The 13,713-nt window shown below is 40.0% G+C and overlaps 1 protein-coding gene across 3 annotated transcripts in view; it reads left to right on the forward strand.

The window, feature by feature from the left end:
- DIP2B (disco interacting protein 2 homolog B) overlaps positions 1-13,713 on the forward strand; it is a 235,370-nt gene that overhangs the window by 130,357 nt on the left and 91,300 nt on the right. The gene's annotated exons all lie outside the window — the stretch shown is intronic.

Raw genomic sequence — 13,713 nt, forward strand, 5'->3', positions numbered from 1 at the left:
TTTATTCTTTTTTTGTTTCTTTTATGTCACCTCTCTTAAACCTGAACAAGTATATTAAACATTTGAACCAAGCTTGTTCTGTCAGAAATCCATGTTTTTGTGGCATTGTGCTTTGGGCACCCGAGGAATGCTCACTGAGCAAACTTGTCAGCCACTTACTGAAACTGCAAGTTGACCTTTTGGTTTCATTTCTGGCAAGCTACCTTGAAATGTCTGTCATGATTTTAGACCCAAAGAGACCTGGTCTGCTTGGATGACTAAATACCCGAGGGGACCGAGAAAAACTTTGCAGAGCATCATACTAATGTTGCTTGGTGAATAGCGTGTTGTGAGGCTTTTTTTTTTTTTTTTTTGGTACCAGTTCAGTAGATCTCTTGGCTAAGTGTCATCTGACTCTCAATTCTCATCAGATGTCTGTATTTATGTTACATTTCCTTGTGGTTTGTTCTTTGATAACCTCTAGATAATCCTGAGTGGAAATGTTCGTTCTTTTTAATTCTTCCTCAAATTTATCAACGCCCAGTTCCCCTATCACCTCCCGATCATTTTTTGGTAAAATTTTTTATTTAGTCCACATTATCTTCTTTTTCCTAATTAATTACATTGAAAAATACAAAATAAAAGCACAGTGAGGGAGGAATCAGAAAAAATACATCAGACTTTTGTTTCCATCCGTTGTGAAATGAGAATCCATATTCCTTCTTTTTATCCTTTGGATTATTAACTATCTAATTTGAAAGCGCCATGTTTCTTAGCAGGGTAGTTTGGTTCATCCTAGCAAATCTGCTTACTTAATTAAAAAAAAAAAGAAATCAGTGACAGGTAATTCAATTTTCAAAAAAACCCCAAAGTTAGCAGACGGAAAGAAATCATAAAAATCAGATCAGAAATAAATGAAAAAGAAATGAAGGAAACGATAGCAAAGATCAATAAAACTAAAAGCTTGTTCTCTGAAAGGATAAACAAAATTGATAAACCATTAGCCAGACTCATCAAGAAAAACAGGGAGAAGACTCAAATCAGTACAATTAGAAATGGAAAAGAAGTAACAACTGACACTGCAGAAATACAAAAGATCATGAGAGATTACTACAAGCAACTCTATGCCAATAAAATGGACAACCTGGAAGAAATGGACAAATTCTTAGAAAGGCACAACCTGCCAAGACTGAATCAGGAAGAAATAGAAAATATGAACAGACCAATCACAAGCACTGAAATTGAAACTGTGATTAAAAATCTTCCAACAAGCAAAAGCCCAGGACCAGATGGCTTCACAGGCGAATTCTATCAAACATTCAGAGAAGAGCTATCACCTATCCTTCTCAAACTCTTCCAAAATATAGCAGAGGGAGGAACACTCCCCAACTCATTCTACGAGGCCACCATCACCCTGATACCAAAACCAGACAAGGATGTCACAAAGAAAGAAAACTACAGGCCAATATCACTGATGAACATAGATGCAAAAATCTTCAACAAAATACTAGCAAACAGAATCTAACAGCACATTAAACGGATCATACACCATGATCAAGTGGGGTTTATTCTAGGAATGCAAGGATTCTTCAATATACGCAAATCAATCAATGTGATACACCATATTAACAAACTGAAGGAGAAAAACCATATGATCATCTCAACAGATGCAGAGAAAGCTTTTGACAAAATTCAACACCCATTTATGATAAAAACCCTGCAGAAAGTAGGCATAGAGGGAACTTTCTTCAACATAATAAAGGCCATATATGACAAACCCACAGCCAACATCGTCCTCAATGGTGAAAAACTGAAAGCATTTCCACTAAGATCAGGAACAAGACAAGGTTGCCCACTCTCACCACTATTATTCAACATAGTTTTGGAAGTTTTAGCCACAGCAATCAGAGAAGAAAACGAAATAAAAGGAATCCAAATCGGAAAAGAAGAAGTAAAGCTGTCACTCTTTGCAGATGACATGATACTATGCATAGAGAATCCTAAAGATGCTACCAGAAAACTACTAGAGCTAATCAATGAATTTGGTAAAGCAGCAGGATACAAAATTAATGCACAGAAATCTCTGGCATTCCTATACACTAAGGATGAAAAATCTGAAAGTGAAATAAAGAAAACACTCCCATTTACCATTGCAACAAAAAGAATAAAATATCTAGGAATAAACCTACCTAAGGAGACAAAAGACCTGTATGCAGAAAATTATAAGACACTGATGAAAGAAATTAAAGATGATACAAATAGATGGAGAGACATACCATGTTCTTCGATTGGAAGAATCAACATTGTGAAAATGACTATACTACCCAAAGCAATCTACAGATTCAAGGCAATCCCTATCAAACTACCAATGGCATTTTTCACAGAACTAGAACAAAAAATTTCACAATTTGTATGGAAACACAAAAGACCCCGAATAGCCAAAGCAATCTTGAGAACGAAAAACGGACCTGGAGGAATCAGGCTTCCTGACTTCGGACTATACTACAAAGCTACAGTAATCAAGACAGTATGGTACTGGCACAAAAACAGAAATATAGATCAATGGAACAGGACAGAAAACCCAGAGATAAACCCACGCACATATGGTCACCTTATCTTTGATAAAGGAGGCAGGAATGTACAGTGGAGGAAGGACAGCCTCTTCAATAAGTGGTGCTGGTAAAACTGGACAGCTACATGTAAAAGTATGAGATTAGATCACTCCCTAACACCATACACAAAAATAAGCTCAAAATGGATTAAAGACCTGAATGTAAGGCCAGAAACTATCAAACTCTTAGAGGAAAACATAGGCAGGACACTCTATGACATAAATCACAGCAAGGTCCTTTCTGACCCACCTCCTAGAGTAATGGAAATAAAAACAAAAATAAACAAATGGGACCTAAAGAAACTTAAAAGCTTTTGCACAGCAAAGGAAACCATAAACAAGACCAAAAGACAACCCTCAGAATGGGAGAAAGTATTTGCAAATGAAGCAGCTGACAAAGGATTAATCTCCAAAATTTATAAGCAGCTCATACAGCTTAATAACAAAAAAACAAACAACCCAATCCAAAAATGGGCAGAAGACCTAAATAGACATTTCTCTAAAGAAGGTATACAGACTGCCAACAAACACATGAAAGAATGCTCAGCATCACTAATCATTAGAGAAATGCAAATCAAAACTACAATGAGATATCATCTCACACCAGTCAGAATGGCCATCATCAAAAAATCTAGAAGCAATAAATGCTGGAGAGGGTGTGGAGAAAACGGAACCCTCTTACACTGTTGGTGGGAATGTAAATTGATACAGCCACTGTGGAGAACAGTATGGAGGTTCCTTAAAAAACTACAAATAGAACTGCCATATGACCCAGCGATCCCACTACTGGGCATATACCCTGAGAAAACCATAATTCAAAAAGAGTCATGTACCAAAATGTTCATTGCAGCTCTATTTACAACAGCCCAGAGATGGAAACAACCTAAGTGTCCATCATCGGATGAATGGATAAAGAAGATGTGGCACATATATACAATGGAATATTACTCAGCCATAAAAAGAAACGAAATTGAGCTATTTGTAATGAGGGGGATAGACCTAGAGTCTGTCATACAGAGTGAAGTAAGTCAGAAAGAGAGAGACAAATACTGTATGCTAACACATATATATGGAATTTAAGAAAAAAAATGTCATGAAAAACCTAGGGGTAAAACGGGAATAAAGACACAGACTTACTAGAGAATGGACTTGAGGCTATGGGGAGGGGGAAGGGTAAACTGTGACAGTGAGAGAGTGGCATGGACACATATACACTACCAAACGTAAGGTAGATAGCTAGTGGGAAGCAGCGGCATAGCACAGGGAGATAAGCGAGGTGCTTTGTGACCGCCTGGAGGGATGGGATAGGGAGGGTGGGAGGGAGGGAGACGCAAGTGGGAAGAGATATGGGAACATACGTATATGTATAACTGATTCATTTTGTTGTGAAGCTGAAACTAACATACCATTGTAAAGCAATTATACTCCAATAAAGATGTTAAAATGAAAAAAAAATCAGTGAAATGTTAAAATGAAATGTTAAAATAAAAAAAAAAATTCAATTTTATATTCACTATAACCATCCAAAAAGGAATACAAAGCTAGTTTTTTAAAATGGGTGCTTTATCTGTTTAAGTCAAACCATTTTCTCTGTGCATGTTTACAGACAAAGTAGTTCATGTGTGCTAATCTGATTTCCTTCCTGTATGTATCATCTGACCATACAAATAAAAATAGCCCCTTTCTATTTTTTGTTCTCTATTTAAAGTTAATTGAAATATGTTTTAAATAATTTCTCTAGTGAATGGCTGAAAACTTTATTTGGAGGGGCTTTCTGCATTATCTTTCACATGAAGGGAGATGATTTTTAAAAATTAACTCCTGATTGTAAATCCTGAAGCATTTAGATGCTCCTAAACTAAATTATTAATTCTGATTGCTTTCCTCTTAAGAGCCTTGGGAGAATTTTCATAACCTTTTCAGGTTGAGAACCTGTGGAGTTAGACCTGGTTTGAATCCTGGCTCTGCCATCCCCTGGCTCTGTAACCCTAATCCATGTCTCTCTTTTCTTTTCCATAAAAAGTTGAGAGTGATAGTTCTGGCTTTGTAGGGTTGTTGTGAGGAATAAATAAGACAAAAATTCACAGTGCCTGGCACAAAGCAAACACTTAAATGTTAGCTTTTATTATGATGATTTTTTTTAACATCTTTATTGGAGTATAATTGCTTTACAATGGTGTGTGTGTGTGTTGTTTTTTTTTTTTTTTTTGCGGTACGCGGGCCTCTCACTGTTGTGGCCTCTCCCGTTGCGGAGCACAGGCTCCGGACGCGCAGGCTCAGCGGCCATGGCTCACAGGCCCAGCCGCTCCGCCGCATGTGGGATCTTCCCAGACCAGGGCACGAACCTGTGTCCCCTGCATTGGCAGGTGGACTCTCAACCACTGCGCCACCAGGGAAGCCCTAAAATGGTGTGTTAGTTTCTGCTGTATAACAAAGTGAATCAGCTATACATATACATATATCCCCGTATCTCCTCCCTGTTGCGTCTCCCTCCCACCCTCCCTATCCCACGCCTCTAGGTGGTCACAAAGCACCCACCTGATCTCCCAGCGCTATGTGGCTGCTTCCCACTAGCTATCTATTTTACATTTGGTAGTGTATATATGTCCATGCCACTCTCTCACTTTATCCCAGCTTCCCTTTCCCCGTGTCCTAAACTCCATTCTCTACGTCTGCATCTTTATTCCTGTCCTGCCCCTAGGTTCTTCAGCACCTTTTTTTTTTAGATTCCATATATATGTGTTAGCATACGGTATTTTTCTCTTTCTGACTTACTTCACTCTGTATGACAGTCTGTAGGTCCATCTACCTCACTACAAATAACTCAATTTCGTTTCTTTTTGAAGCTGAGTAACATGGCATTGTATATATGTACCACATATTCTTTATCCATTCATCTGTCGATGGACACTTAGGTTGCTTCCATGTCCTGGCTATTGAAAATAGAGCTGCAGTGAACATTTTGGTACATGACTCTTTTTGAATTATGGTTTTCTCAGGGTATATGCCCAGTAATGGGATCGCTGGGTCATATGGTAGTTCTGATTTTAGTTTTTTAAGGAAACTCCATACTGTTCTCCATAGTGGCTGTATCAATTTACATTCCCACCAACAGTGCAGGAGGGTTCCCTTTTCTCCAAACGCTCTCCAGCATTTATTGTTTGTAGATTTTTTGATGATGGCCATTCTGACTGGTGTGAGGTGATACCTCATTGTAGTTTTGATTTGCGTTTCTCTAATGATTAGTGATATTGAGCATCCTTTCATGTGTTTGTTGGCAATCTGTATATCTTCTTTGGAGAAATGTCTATTTAGTTCTTCTGCCCATTTTTGGATTGGGTTGTTTGTTTTTTGATATTGAGCTGCACGAACTGCTTGTAAATTTTGGAGATTAATCCTTTGTCAGTTGATTCATTTGCAAATATTTCTCCCATTCCAAGGGTTGTCCATTCATCTTGTTTATGTTTTCCTTTGCTGCGCAAAAGCTTTGAAGTTTCATTAGGTCCCATTTGTTTATTTTTGTTTTTATTTCCATTTCTCTAGGAGGTGGGTCAAAAAGGATCTTGCTGTGATTTATGTCATAGAGTGTTCTGCCTATGTTTTCCTCTAAGAGTTTGATAGTATCTGGCCTTACATTTAGGTCTTTAATCCATTTTGAGTTTATCTTTGTGTATGGTGTTAGGGAGTGTTCTAATTTCATTGTTTTACATGTAGCTGTCCAATTTCCCCAGCATCACTTATTGAAGAGAATGTCTTCTCTCAACTGTATATTCTTGCCTCCTTTATCAAAACTAAGGTGACCATATGTGTGTGGGTTTATCTCCGGGCTTTCTATCCTGTTTCATTGATCTATATTTCTGTTTTTGTGCCAGTACCGTGCTGTCTTGATTACTGTAGCTTTGTAGTATAGTCTGAAGTCAGGGAGCCTGATTCCTCCAGCTCCATTTTTCTTTCTCAAGATTGCTTTGGCTATTCGGGGTCTTTTGTGTTTCCATACAAATTGTGAAATTTTTTGTTCTAGTTCTGTGGAAAATGCCATTGGTAGTTTGATAGGGATTGCCTTGAATCTGTAGATTGCTTTGGGTAGTATAGTCATTTTCACAATGTTGATTCTTCCAATCCAAGAACATGGTATATATCTCTCCATCTGTTTGTATCATCTTTAATTTCTTTCATCAGTGTCTTATAGTTTTCTGCATACAGGTCTTTTGTCTCCTTGGGTAGGTTTATTCCTAGGTATTTTATTCTTTTTGTTGCAGTGGTAAATGGGAGTGTTCCCTTAATTTCTCTTTAAGATTTTTCATCCTTAGTGTATAGGAATGCCAGAGATTTCTGTGCATTAATTTTGTATCCTGCTGCTTTACCAAATTCATTGATTAGCTCTAGTAGTTTTCTGGTGGCATCTTTAGGATTCTCTATGTATAGTGTCATGTCATCTGCAAACAGTGACAGTTTTATTTCTTGTTTTCTGATTTGGATTCCTTTTATTTCGTTTTCTTCTCTGATTGCTGCGGCTAAAACTTCCAAAACTGTGTTGAATAATACTGGTGAGAGTGGACAACCTTGTCTTGTTCCTCATCTTAGAGGAAATGCTTTCAGTTTTTCACCATTGAGAACGATGTTGGCTGTGGTTTTGTCATATGAGGCATTTATTACATTGAGGTAGGTTCCCTCTGTGCCTACTTTCCGGAGATTTTCTATCATAAATGGGTGTTGAATTTTGTCGAAAGCTTTTTCTGCGTCTATTGAGATGATCATATGGTTTTTCTCTTTCAATTTGTTAATATGGTTTATCACATTGATTAATTTGCATATATTGAGGAATCCTTGCATTTCTGGGATAAACCCCACATGATCATGGTGTATGAATGTGCTGTTGGATTCTGTTTGCTAGTATTTTGTTGAGGATTTTTGCATCTGTGTTCGTCAGTGCTATTGGCCTGTAGTTTTCTTTATTTGTGACATCTTTGTCTGGGTTTGGTATCACGGTGATGGTGGCCTCATAGAATGAGTTTGGGAGTGTTCCTCCCTCTGCTATATTTTGGAAGAGTTTTGGAAGGATGGGCGTTAGCTCTCCTCTAAATGTTTGATAGAATTCACGTGTGAATCCCTCTGGTCCTGGACTTTTGTTTGTTGGAAGATTTTTAATCACAGTGTCAATTTCAGTGCTTGTGGTTGGTTTGTTTATATTTTCTATTTCTTCCTGGTTCAGTCTCAGGAGGTTGTGCTTTTCTAAGAATTTGTCCAGTTCTTCCAGGTTGTCCATTTTATTGGCATGTAATTGTTTGTAGTAATCTCTCATGATCCTTTGTATTTCTGCAGTGTCAGTTGTTACTTCTCCTTTTTCATTTCTAAGTCTATTGACTTGAGTTGTCTCCCTTTTTTTCTTGATGGGTCTGGCTAGTGGTTTATCAATTTTGTTTATCTTCTCAAAGAATCAGATTTTAGTTTTATTGATCTTAGCTGTTGTTTCCTTCATTTCTTTTTCATTTATTTCTGATCTGATCTTTGTGATTTCCTTCCTTCTGCTAACTTTGCGGTTTTTTTGTTCCTCTTTCTCTAATTGCTTCAGGTGTAAGGTTAGGTTGTTTATTTGAGATTTTTCTTGTTTCTTGAGGTAGTATTATATTGCTATAAACATCCCTCTTAGAACTGCTTTTGCTGCATCCCATAGGTTTTGGGTCGTTGTGTTTTCATTGTCATTTGTTTCTAGGTATTTTTTAATTTCCTCTTTGATTTCTTCAGTGATCTCTTGGTTATGTAGTAGCGTATTGTTTAGCCTCCATGTGTTTGTATTTTTCACAGATTTTTTCCTGTAATTCATGTCTAGTCTCATAGCGTTTTGGTCAGAAAAGATACTTTATATGAGTTCCATTTTCTTAAATTTACCAAGGCTTGATTTGTGACCTAAGATATGATCTATCCTGGAAAATGTTCCATGAACACTTGAGAAGAAAGTGTATTCTGTTGTTTTTGGATGGAATGTCCTATAAATATTAAGTCCATCTTGTTTAATGTATCATTTAAAGCTTGTGTTTCCTTATTTATTTTCATTTTCAATGATCTGTCCATTGGTGAAAGTGGGGTGTTAAAAACCCCCACTATGATTGTGTTACTGTCGATTTCCCCTTTTATGGCTGTTAGCATTTGCCTTTTGTATTGAGGTGCTCCTATGTTGGGTGCATAAATATTTAGAATTGTTATATCTACTTCTTGGATCGATCCCTTGATCATTATGTAGTGTCCTTCTTTGTCTCTTGTAATACTCTTTATTTTAAAGTCTATTTTGTGTGATATGAGAATTGCTACTCCAGCTTTCTTTTGATTTCCATTTGCATGGAATATCTTTTTCCATCCCCTCACTTTCAGTCTGTACGTGTCCCTAGGTCTGAAGTGGGTCTCTTGTAGACAGCATATATACAGGTCTTGTTTTTGTACCTGTTCAGCTAGTTTGCATCTTTTAGTGGGAGCATGTAATCCATTTACATGTAAGGTAATTATCAATATGTATGTTCCTATTACCATTTTCTTAATTGTTTTGGGTTTGTTATGGTAGGTGTTTTCCTTCTCTTGTGTTTCCTGCCTAGGGAAGTTCCTTTAGCATTTGTTGTAAAGCTGGTTTGGTGGTGCTGAATTCTCTTAGCTTTTGCTTGTCTGTAAAGGTTTTAATTTCTCCATTGAATCTGAATGAGATCCTTGCTGGGTAAAGTAAATTGGTTGTAGGTTTTTCTCTTTCATCACTCTCAATATGTCCAGCTACTCCCTTCTGTATTGCAGTTTCTGCTGAAGGATCAGCTGTTAACCTTATGAGGATTCCCTTGTATGTTATTTGTTGCTTTTACCTTGCTGCTTTTAATATTTTTTCTTTGTATTTAATTATTGATAGTTTGATTAATATGTGTCTTGGCGTGTTTCTCCTTGGATTTATCCTGTATGGGACTCTCTGTGCTTCCTGGACTTGATTGACTGTCTCCTTTCCCATATTAGGGATGTTTTCAACTATAATCTCTTCAAATATTTTCTCTGTCCCTCTTTTTTCTCTTCTTCTTCTGGGACACCTATAATTCGAATGTTGGTACATTTAATGTTGTCCCAGAGGTCTCTGAGACTGTCCTCAATTCTTTTCATTCTTTTTTCTTTATTCTGCTCTGCAGTAGTTATTTCCACTATTTTATCTTCCAGGTCACTTATCCGTTCTTCTGCCTCAATTATTCTGCTATTGATATCCTTCTAGAGAATTTTTAATTCCATTTATTGTGTTGTTCATCATTGTTTGTTTGCTCTTTAGTTCTTCTAAGTCCTTGTTAAACGTTTCTTGTATTTTCTCCATTCTGTTTCCAAGATTTTGAATAATCTTTACTATCATTACTCTGAATTCTTTTTCAGGTAGACTGCCTATTTCCTCTTCATTTGTTTGGTCTGGTGGGTGTTTACTTTGCTCCTTCATCTGCCGCGTATTTCTCTGTCTTCTCATTTTGCTTAACTTACTGTGTTTGGGGTCTCCTTTCTGCAGGCTGCAGGTTCATAGTTCTCTTTTTTTTGGTGTCTGCTCCCCATGGGTAAGGATGGTTCAGTGGGTTGTGTAGGCTTCCTTGTGGAGGGGACTGGTGCCTGTGTTCTGGTGGATGAGGCTGGATCTTGTCTTTCTGGTAGGCAGGACCACGTCCGGTGGTGTGTTTTGGGGTGTCTGTGAACTTACTCTGGTTTTAGCAGCCTCTCTGCTAATGAGTGGGGTTGTGTTCCTGTCTTGCTAGTTGTTTGGCATAGGGTGTCTAGCAGTGTAGCTTGCTGGTCGTTGAGTGGAGCTGGGTCTTAACATTGAGATGGAGATCTCTGGGAGAGCTTTCACCATTTGATATTGTGTGGGGCTGGGAGATCTCTGGTGGACCAATGTCCTGAACTTGCCTCTCCCACCTCAGAGGCACAGCCCTGATGCCTGGCTGGAGCACCAAGAGCCTGGCATCCACACGGCTCGGAAGAAAAGGGAGGGAGGGAGGGAGGAAGGAAGGAAGGGAGTGGGGGGAGGGAGGGAGGGAAGAAAGAATAAAATAAAGTTATTAAAATAAAAAGTATATTATTAAAAATAAAAAAGTAATTCAAAAAAAGAAAGAGAGCAATCAAACAAAAAAACAAATCCAGCAGTGGTAACAAGTGCTAAAAACTATAGTAAAAAACAAACAAACAAACAAAACGGATAGACAGAACCCTAGGACAAATGGTAAAGGCTAAGCTATATAGACAAAATCACAGAAAGAAGCATACACATACACAGTCACAAAAGGAGAAAAAGGAAAAATATATATATTAAAAAAAAAAGAAGAGAGCAACCAAATCAATAAATAAATCTATCAATGATAATAAGCTCTATGTACTAAACTAAGATAAACATAAAACCAGAAACAGATGCAGAAAGCAAACCCCAAGTCTACAGTTGTTCCCAAAGTCCACCCCCTCAATTTTGGGATGATTCGTTGTCTATTCAGGTATTCCACAGATGCAGGGTACATCAGGTTGACTGTGGAGATTTAATCCACTGCTCCTGAGGCTGCTGGGAGAGATTTCCCTTTCTCTTCTTTGTTCGCACAGCTCCTGTGGTTCAGCTTTGGGTTTGGCCCCGCCTCTGCGTGTAGGTTGTCTGAGGGCGTCTGTTCTTCGCTCAGACAGGACGGGGTTAAAGGAGCAGCTGACTCGGGGGCTCTGGCTTACTCAGGCCGGGGGGAGGGAGGGATGCGGATGCGGGGCGAGCCTTCATTGGCAGAGGCCGGAGTGACGTTGCAACAGCCTGACGCGCGCTGTGCGTTCTCCTGGGGAAGTTGTCCCTGGATCATGGGACCCTGGCAGTGGCAGCTGCACAGGCTCCAGGAGGGGAGGTGTGGCTAGTGACCTGTGCTTGCACACAGGCTTCTTGGCAGCTGCAGCAGCAGTCTTAGCGTTTCATGCCCGTCTCTGGTGTCCGCACTGGTACCCGCGGCTCACGCCCGTCTCTGGAGCTCATTTAGGCGGTGCTCTGAATCCCCTCTCCTCGCGCATCCCGAAAGCATGGTCTCTTGCCTCTTAGGCGGGTCCAGACTTTTTCTCGGACTCCCTCCCAGCTAGCTGTGGCACTCTAGCCCCCCTCAGGCTGTGTTCACGCAGCCAACCCCAGTCCTTTCGCTGGGATCCGACCGAAGCCCGAGCCTCAGCTCCCACTCCCCGCCCACCCTGGCAGGTGAGCAAACAAGCCTCTCGGGCCTGGTGAGTGCTGGTTGGCACTGATCCTCCGTGCAGGAATCTCTCCGCTTTGCCCTCTGCACCCCTGTTGCTGCACTCTCCTCTGTGGCTCTGAAGCTTCCCCCCGCCACCCCCCGTCTCCGCCAGTGAAGGGGCTGCCTAGTGTGTGGAAACTTTTCCTCCTTCACAGCTCCCTCCCCGAGGTGCAGATCCCATCCCTATTCTTTTGTCTCTTTTTTTTTCTTTTTTCTTTTGCCCTACCCAGGTATGTGGGGAGTTTCTTGCATTTTGGGAAGTCTGAGGTCTTCTGCTAGCGTTCAGTAGGTGTTCTGTAGGAGCTGTTCCTCATGTAGATGTATTTTTTATGTATTTGTGGGGAGGAAGGTGATCTCCACGTGTTACTCCTCCCCCATCTTGAAGCTATCAAGGTATCAGAGGACCATACAGTCTCTGTCACAACTACTCAACTCTGCCTTTATGGAGTGAAAGCAGCCATAGGCTAACAGATGCATGTGGCTGTGTTCTGACAAAACTGTTTATAAGAAGAGACATGGGCTATTAGTTTGTTGACCCGCGTTCTAGAGAAATAAGACTTAGCAAATGAAACAAGGTATGAATATATCAAGAATCAGTACAGGTCTTCTGGGAAATGGATTATCAATAGGATTTAGGTTGGTTAAAAACTTCCATTTATAACCCCAGACGTTACACTTAAAAGTCTCAGTGTTGAAATTGTTCTGCTCAGATATTTTATAATAAAACTCTCAGCTACTAGGAACCATCAAAAATAAACATTTCTAGATCCATAAAAGCACTTTAATAGAGAGCACTCTAAAATATACTATTCCTTGCCTTCTTAAAAACAGTATATAAGGGCTTCCCTGGTGGCGCAGTGGTTGAGAGTCCGCCTGCCGATGCAGGGGACGTGGGTTCCTGCCCCGGTCCAGGAAGATCCCGCATGCCGCGGAGTGGCTGGGGCCCGTGGGCCATGGCCGCTGGGCTTGCGCGTCCGGAGCCTGTGCTCCACGGTGGGAGAGGCCACAGCAATGAGAGGCCCGCGTACTGCAAAAAAACACAAAAATAGTATATAAAAAAATAATCTTTTTTTAAAAAAGGAAACCTTTTTTATTACATCTTCTGACTTCGTGGGTCAGGAATTTGGGCAGGGCTCAGATGGGTGATTCTTATGCTCCACATGGTGTCACCTGGGGTCCGTCACTAAGTACTTTTCACCTGGTCTGTAAGGTCCAGGATGGCTTCAATGACATGTCTGGTTTTTGGCAGAGGCAGATGGAAGGCTGGGCTCAGCTGGGACTGTGGACTAGAGGTCCTACACCTGGTTTCTCTAGCATGCTAACCGTTTTTTAAAATTGCTATGACTTTGTCGTTAAACATCTCAGTTCCTGTAGTACTGTGATTCTGTCAGCCTTTGCTGAGGTTTGTGGGGCTGTTGCTTGCACTCCCCAGAACCCACTGTCTTTCAGTCTGCTTTTTTCTTTTTGGGTTTCACAAGCCAATTCTTAGCTGTGGTCTGGAGCAATGCATTTGCTGGGTAGGTGACATCTTCCTATAGTGGGCACTTAATTTGCCGTGTGGAGGTACCCTTCTGGGCACAGCTAAATGATATTTAAGAAACTTAAAATACTCCTTAAAAGAAGAAGCAAATTCCTGCAATATGCGACAACATGGATGAACCTGGAGGACATGATACTGAGTGAATTAAGCCAATCATAGAAGGACAAATACTGTATGATTCCACTCATATGAGGAATCTAAAATAGTCAAACTCATAGAAGCAGAGAGCAGAATGGTGGTTGCCAGGGGTTTGGGAGTGGGGGAAATGGGGAGTTGCTACTCAGTGGGTAAAAAGTTTTAGTTACGCAGGATGAATAAGTTCCGGAGATCTGCTGTAT

Source organism: Monodon monoceros, unplaced genomic scaffold (genome assembly GCF_005190385.1).
Source record: "Monodon monoceros isolate NGI ecotype Baffin Bay Population unplaced genomic scaffold, NGI_Narwhal_1 Super_Scaffold_6, whole genome shotgun sequence".
NCBI classification, from domain to species: domain Eukaryota; kingdom Metazoa; phylum Chordata; class Mammalia; order Artiodactyla; family Monodontidae; genus Monodon; species Monodon monoceros.